The sequence below is a fragment of the Teleopsis dalmanni genome, chromosome 1 (assembly GCF_002237135.1).
Source record: "Teleopsis dalmanni isolate 2A chromosome 1, ASM223713v2, whole genome shotgun sequence".
Lineage (NCBI taxonomy): Eukaryota > Metazoa > Arthropoda > Insecta > Diptera > Diopsidae > Teleopsis > Teleopsis dalmanni.
The window spans coordinates 39,411,647-39,419,616 of NC_051846.1; positions in this window are offsets into that span (position 1 = coordinate 39,411,647).

The following is a 7,970-nucleotide window of genomic DNA, read 5'->3' on the forward strand; positions in this document are numbered from 1 at the left end:
TTTTTTTTTTTTTTTTTTGAAATCCATTTATTTATTACAATCTGTCAGGAATGAATGACAATAAGTAATATATATAAATTTAAATCGTAATAATGGTTATTACGATATAAAAAGAAAGGCACGTATGGACTATGCCCAGTGACATATCCATATATATTTAAAATAAAAGTGTATTGTCTACATATACATATTTAAAATGTCTCGCGATGTTTTTCTTCTCAGCCTTGTAAAGGTATTGGAAGGGGACATCAGTTGAGTAACCAGAGGGTTTGGGTGCATATATAAGCGTTGAGCGTAATTCTTTAAAATACTTGCTATTTCTTCCTTGATTGTTCGAACATGTAATTGTTTATGTAGCTGTTCATTCGTTATATACCAAGGTGCGTTTGTGATCATTCGTAGTGTTTTAGATTGGAAGCGCTGTATAATTGCCAGGTTTGAGTCTGCTGCTGTACCCCATAATTGGGCCCCATAACTCCACATAGGTTTAAGTACAGATTTGTATATAAGCAGCTTATTGTCGAGTGACAGTTTGGAATTTCGGCTGAGGAACCAAAATAAGTTTCGTAATTTAAGACCCAAGGCTTTACGCTTTTTGAATATGTGCGATTTCCAGGTTAGCTTACTATCCAGATGTATGCCCAAGTATTTTGTTTCTACAGCTTGTGGTAATTGAGTATTGTTAATTAAGACCGGCGGGCACGTAGAACGTTTTGTAGTGAATGTTACCTGGACAGATTTTGATTCATTCGGTTTAATACGCCAGTTTATCATCCAGAGAGCAACATTATCAAGGCAGGTTTGAAGTTTGGTGGAAGCACTGATTGGGTCACTGTCAACTGATAAAATAGCTGTGTCGTCTGCAAATGTACCGATAACACTCTCATCGGTAAGGGGAAGATCCGCAGTAAATAAAAGATAAAGCATTGGTCCCATTATGCTACCTTGAGGTACTCCTGCTTCTATAACATGAAGTACTGTAGTTTCGTTTCCATGCTTAACGAAAAAGTGCCTAGCCGAGAGGTATGATTTTATAAATATGAAAAAATTTAGAGGTAGATACAGTTTTAGTTTGAACAGGAGGCCCTCATGCCATACTCGATCAAACGCTTGTGAAATATCTATAAATGCCGCAGTGCAATATTTTTTACCATCTATCGCACTATGGATATGTCTGACAAGTCTGTGAATTTGTTCTATTGTGCTATGTTTTTGGCGAAAGCCGAATTGATGGTCAGGTATGAGTCTGTTTTGTTGGATAAACGGAGTAAGGCGCTTTAGAAACAGGATTTCCATAACTTTTGACAGGATCGGAAGTAGACTTATTGGCCGATATGATTTGACGTCTTCTGGGCTTTTCCCTGGTTTCGGTATTATGGAGATTTGTGCTATCTTCCACTGTGGCGGAATAAACCCCCTTATTATCACAGCGTTAAATAGATGAGTGAGAAATACAAATCCTTTTGGTGGGAGCTGCTGCAAGGCCATGCCTGTGATTAAATCGTATCCTGGAGCTTTTTTTACTTTTAACTTTGTTATTACATCTCTAACTTCATTAATAGTATATCTTTTAATTGGAAGTTCCAATTGATAAGGCTCTTGTAGAAAATTAATCCTTTGATTCATGACATTAGGCATATTTTGGTTATCATTTGATTTAAAGACCTGGTCCAAATGTAACGCAAATGTTTCTGCTTTTTCAATATCGCTTTTTGCCCATGAGTTGTCGATTTTGCGTATAGGTGGTGGATAGACAATCGGTCTGTTGTTCTTTTTTATGGCTTTCCAAAGGGAATATTTTGTATCACATGAAGCACTTAGGTTTTGAAGGTATAGCGACGTGCGATTATTGTTATACTTTAAAAGAAGGGCTTTAACGAGTTTACACAGTTTGTTTAAGCGAGTTTTATCCGCAGGGAATCTCGACTGTTGCCAATGTTTTCTCATCCTACGCTTTTCTTTAATCAGGTATCTAATGTTAAATGGATAATCTAGCTTAACACTTTTAGAAATTGGTGGAGTTGATTCCCATGCAGACATTTGGACACAAGAGTTGAAATGCTCTACTGCTTCAGTTACGTCAGATTCAGTTTTTAACCTGACTTCGGTATTTAGACCAATTGAAATTAGTTGACGGTAACTATTCCAGTCAGTGTTTTTATTATGAAGAATACATTTTTCCATAATTTCACAGCAGTCATTGAGAGTGATTATTATTGGCGAGTGGTCAGATGACAAGTCGAAATTGGACTTACAGGTAGTTGTTTCAATACGTACCCCCTTTGATACCGCAAAATCAATTAAGTCAGGTATTTTTCTTCTATCTGTTGGCCAATATGTGGGTTCACCTGTTGAGATTGTGTGGAGGTTGAGTACATTTATTGCTTCGAAGAGTTGACGTCCTTTTGGAGATATTAGGCGGGAACCCCATTTTAAGTGTTTAGCATTAAAATCTCCGCCTACTAGGAACCTAGATCCAAGCAGCTGAAAAAAATGATATGTACATATCTTTCGTGATACTGTGGCGCGGTGGGCTGTAGAGTGATGAGAAAGTCATGTCGCCTTCTTTAGTTTGTACTACAATGTTTGTTGCCTGGATTTCATTCTTGCAATATGGTTTTGCTTCATAATGTTTTATCGAGTTCCTTATGAGAACCGCAGAGCCACCATTTCCTTTACCACTGGGATGCATTGTGTGATAAAGTTCGTAGTTCGGAATTTTAAAGAAACTACGCGTCGTGAAATGGGTTTCTGATACTAGCATTATGTCGACCTGGTTTAATTTTAAAAATGCTTTTATTTCGATAGCATGTTTTGATAGACCATTAGCGTTCCATATGACTACTACTAAATCAAGAATTTTGTTTAGTCGTCAAGTTGATCAGTAAATTTGTCATTACTACGATTTGTTGCATCATTTGCTTCAACAGTGATGTCATCTCACGGAATTCTTCCACAAAATTATTTGGAATTGGTGAAAGCTTCTCCTCTGTTTCGCTACTGGTGTTTGACTTCACTATTTGTGCGAATGTTTCAGGTGAATGAGAAGTCGTGATGTGTTTTTTGTTTAGCGAAGGAAGAGGATTTTCTTGAATTTGTACTTCCGGCGCCCTAGGTCTTAGTTGGGGATACATTTTTTTTGCAGGTTTTTGTATATTTGACATCCTTTGTAGTTGGCCGGATGATTTCCTTCACATAGAACACATTTGACATCATTGGATCTGCTTTTCCTTTCGCAATTTACAGAAGCATGATTTCCAGCGCACTTGACGCATTTAGGTTTGCGGTGACAGTATCCTTTTGTGTGCCCATACTGTTGGCAGTTTGCACATTGAGGGATTTCCCGTTTCGGGTGAGGTGGTTCAAATGTAACTGTAGTATACAAGAGTTTCTTAACCAAATAAATATCCTTATTATTTAGGTTTGGTGCAAGTTCAATAATAAACATGGGGAGAGGTTCACCTGACCCTCTACGTTTAATGTTCCAAACGTTTACAGCCGTATGTTCATGCTCCAGAAGTGCATTTTTGATTTCATCAATATCGGTTGAATGATGCAAATTTTTCAATATAACCCTAAAGCTTCTCTCTGTTTTTGGTTTGTAAGTGTAGAATTCAGTGTTTTTTAACTCCAACTGCTTTACAATGCTTACGTAAGAGTCAGATGTAGAAGGTTGAACTCTTACTTGACTTGGATTTAGCACTTTTAAGTCGAATTGATTTGCCGCATGTTCATTTAACACATCTATTAGAGGCTTGATACAATGTACCTTATCAATAAATATAGGTGGAGGTTTCATTAATTTTGGATCCGTATCATTATTTTTTAACGATTCTTCAGTTTCTTCAGAGTCATCTTCCTGGAGATCTGCGTATCGGTTTGGTTTGACGGGTTCATTTAGCCAGTATGAGTCTAGCTTGGTTTGTTTTTGGCTTACTTGATGATTTTTACTTGGACTATCGCGTTGACGTTTACGGTTATTTACTACTGTCCAAGTGTCGTTAACAGAGGTTTCGTTTCTGGTGGCTGCAGCTTGATTCGATCCTTTATTTTGGAGGAGGTTATTTTTTTCTTCATTATACAATTTTTGAAGCTGTTGTTGAAGTAGTTGAATTTGTTGTTGTATATTTTTGACCTGAACTGATTTAGCCTTTTTCTCTTTTAGATGACCCGAAGTCGCATTGCTTGACGCCTGCCGCGTGTTCATATTAGTTTCTTTGCGTGTATTGGATAGTATTGTTTCGTGTTGATTTGGGGAGCTAAGTTTTATATTATCGTTTTTATTATTTATTAATTTAATTTTGTTAGCGATGGCGATTTCACTAGCTATTTTTGTTATGCTTGATTCGATTTTTGAATTTTCTAAAAGTTTGTTTGGGGAATGATTTATTATTTTAGAGTCATCAGTGTTTAGTGTTATATAGCCATTTAGGCCATTTTCACTAATTAGAGAGTGCCGACGTACAACTTTTTCGTAATCGCTCATACAATAAATTTACAATATTTTTACAGTAAGTTTATTTAATTTTATTTTAATTATTTAAAAATTTAAATTTATAAATAAGTAAATTTATTTATTTTTATTTGTTTATTTTTATTTATTTTTATATAAGTTTGTTTTATTTTACTTTTAGTAAAATAATTGAAAAAAAATAAATATGTAATATTTGTTTATGTATTTAAATTTAATTCTTGAAAGTTACACTGTGGCAACACTACAAATATTATTTCTTACTTTCGATCATATGCTGTCTCTATCAGCTGTTTGAGCAAAACTTAATTTTGATTTATTTTGTGTTGGCTTTGTTATTTCTTTGCAAACTTAAAATTTAATTTGATTAACAAAAAATTTTTTATATTACAGAAAAACTGATTAACACCGTCCACTGGCACTGTTTTTTCACAGATTCCTTCATTTAAGGTCTATTGTTCAAATTATCATAACTTTGAAATTTAAATTTAACTATTTCTAATCAAAAAAAGACAAAAGTTACGGAGTGAACACTTTTTGCGCGCGCTTTCGGTAAAAAGTAATGTATAACTAGCAACAAAGGGAAAGTTCTTTAATATATTTTAGGATATTGGAAGGAAATTTTTCCTTCAATAAAAAATTATTTGTTAATACAATTTGAAGTATACATACTTATCAACAATATCAGCTTGTCAAATGCTGTAAACTGTGCAGTAGTGGTAATTATTACGAAATTTATATAGATCAGAAAACTTATTCATATAAAATATAGCTTGATTTCCACGTAAGTTGTGTGGTCAATGCGTTATGGAGATATGGAAGCTAAAAGTCACGTGGATTGATCATATTTTAGGTCTAGAAGTACTTCGTCAATTGTTAAGAAATTAGTAACTTCTTCAACGAAAATATTTTAAGTGTCAGCATACTTTTATGAAATTATAATGAGAAATCAAAAATATTTATTCCAAAATAAGGGAGTCATGCAGCCATGTTAAATGGCTGTTAAATATATAATCTTATATGTTTAATCCAAATTACACAAAAAGTTAGCGATCTTGTGTTTTTTTTTTTTGGAAATAGGTTAACATAGTCTCCTTCAAAAGTGAAATATTCATTCGAATGCTTAAAAACGTTGTGAAATTTATGTGACGATATTGAGTAGACGTCACACTTAGGAGTAGCCTGTTCGATTCCATCTTGGAAGTTTGGATAACAAAAATTCGTCTCGCTATAGTCGCTCTAGTTACTTAAAAGTCGACGAAATTTTGTAACTGTGGAAAAAAAGTTTTAAAAGTTAGCGAAAGTATTTAACATTAACTACATAATAGTTTCGAGCCAACAGTGAGACGGTGCTAAAACATAACGATGTCAAACTGTTTTAATAGTAAGTATTACAGACGATTTGAAATTAATTTAATTCAATTTGATTGCAAGCGATCTTGGTCAAAAGCCTATGATGATTTATAAACGACCTTAAAGCCTGAATTGATTCAAATAAGGTTATACTGAGTGTATGGTGGGCTTGATGAAATAGACTTGCCTATTATGAGATGCTCTAAAATGGTTTAACGGTTTATTTGGTCAGAAATAATCAAGGAAAAGAGATCAAATTAGTCCACAAAAAAAGAGTTGTGTTTCATCATTGTTATGCCTTGTTACACAAATCTTGAATGAGTCGAAACAAATTGAAGGAACTTGGAAGGCACGTTTTGATGCATTCACCGTATAGTTAAGACCTCCTAATGATAACATATTGTATGATAATTCGCTAATAAGCCAGAAAAGTTGTACGTTGATGGTATTATGAGGTAACTTAAAAAATAGTAAAAGGTCATAAATAATGCAATAATAGTCAATATATTGTTTTTTTTATTAAAATTGATTCTTAGTAAAAGTTTTTGTTTAAAAATATACTAAAGAACTCTATTTCCAGTTTTTAATTATTTTTTGTTATTAGAAATCTTACTATGTGAGAGGGCCCTTAAGAGCCCATCTCATTGGATGGCACCAACTATAGCTACGACACTGCTATCAGTCTTTTGTTAGCAATTGTTTAGCAATTAAATAGAAAGGTTAATTAAGTAATCCATTAATTAAAACTGTTCATAAACATAGTAGTTATGTTTCACAAAAATTTTTCTACTATCAGTTATTACATAGCATTGAGTATAGTTTCATTCTTATCGGAAAGTCGGTCACATAGCAGCAATGGAAGTTGAGGATATTTCGTATAGGAAGAAAAGAATAGATAAAATTGTGAAATATCACTGCAATATTCTGTTGCTAATATGCAACATTTTTAATTTTTGTTGTATTAAATACGACAGCAAGGAACAATATGTGAAAACTAGAGAGTACAGTAAAATACATAATATTGTAATGAAAATAATTAAAACAATCGCTTTAATAATCTCTATATTTATCGATGCAACGGTTTTTTATGGTTTTTATTTGGTGTATATCCAACAGGACAAATCGGTTATTCAGAGATATGCGGTACTTGTGTTAATAACAGCGACACATTCGATTTCGTTATATGTATTTTATTATATATTGCATTCGAAACGAATATCCCTTCGTATACGTGCTAAATGTAATGATATAATTCAAATGACAAAAGTTGTCTGCAAAAAGACGAAACTGAACTTATACTGCAGCAATCTAATTTTTAATTTGATGTTTCTGAAACTTGCATGCTTAATAGTTCAATTTATATCGAGTGTAGTGCTGGTTAATATTCTACAATATATACTCATATATGAATTGTTTTACTACAGCTATCAAACTTATAAATTAGTCATATTAGCACTTTACCAAAACTTAACCTTCTATGCTAAATTCATAGCTTACCGAATGGTGAAGTCCGAACGTGAGCTTAAAACTTTTATGGACTTAATGACGATATATGATAATTTAAATTGCATAGAATCCTCCATCGATGAATTTTCAAAATGGTTTCCATATGTTGTTTTCTCGAACGTCATCAGCATTGTTTCAAATGGATTCATTATGATAGATTGCCTTTTGTTTAGTGACAAAAAAGAGCCACTTGGAAAAATTTTTAACACTTTATTATTGTATTTTGGTCCCATAAGTGTAAACTGGATGAATATCTATATTTTGGCAATTTTGAACGAAAATATTAGTAAGGAAAAACAGACTTTCGAGGATTTAGTTTATGTACTGACTTTAAAGGAATACCAATGTGAGAATATAAAAAAATATTTTAAGATAAGACGAATGGAGTATAAGGTATGTTGAATGATTTACTCTTTGTTTGGAACAACTGGAAAAGAAATTTTCTTTATGTTAGATAAATCACTTTCTTATGAAGCTTTTGCTGAATAGTTCAAACCGTTCAATTTATCGTATTGCTGGAGTTTCTTTTGATCGCAGTCTTAGTTTTGAAGTTTTCAATATTATTTTATTATACATATTCACATTTCTTCAATATCATTTGGAGTTTAAAAAAGTCAAAGGTTGTCTTATATCCTAAGGA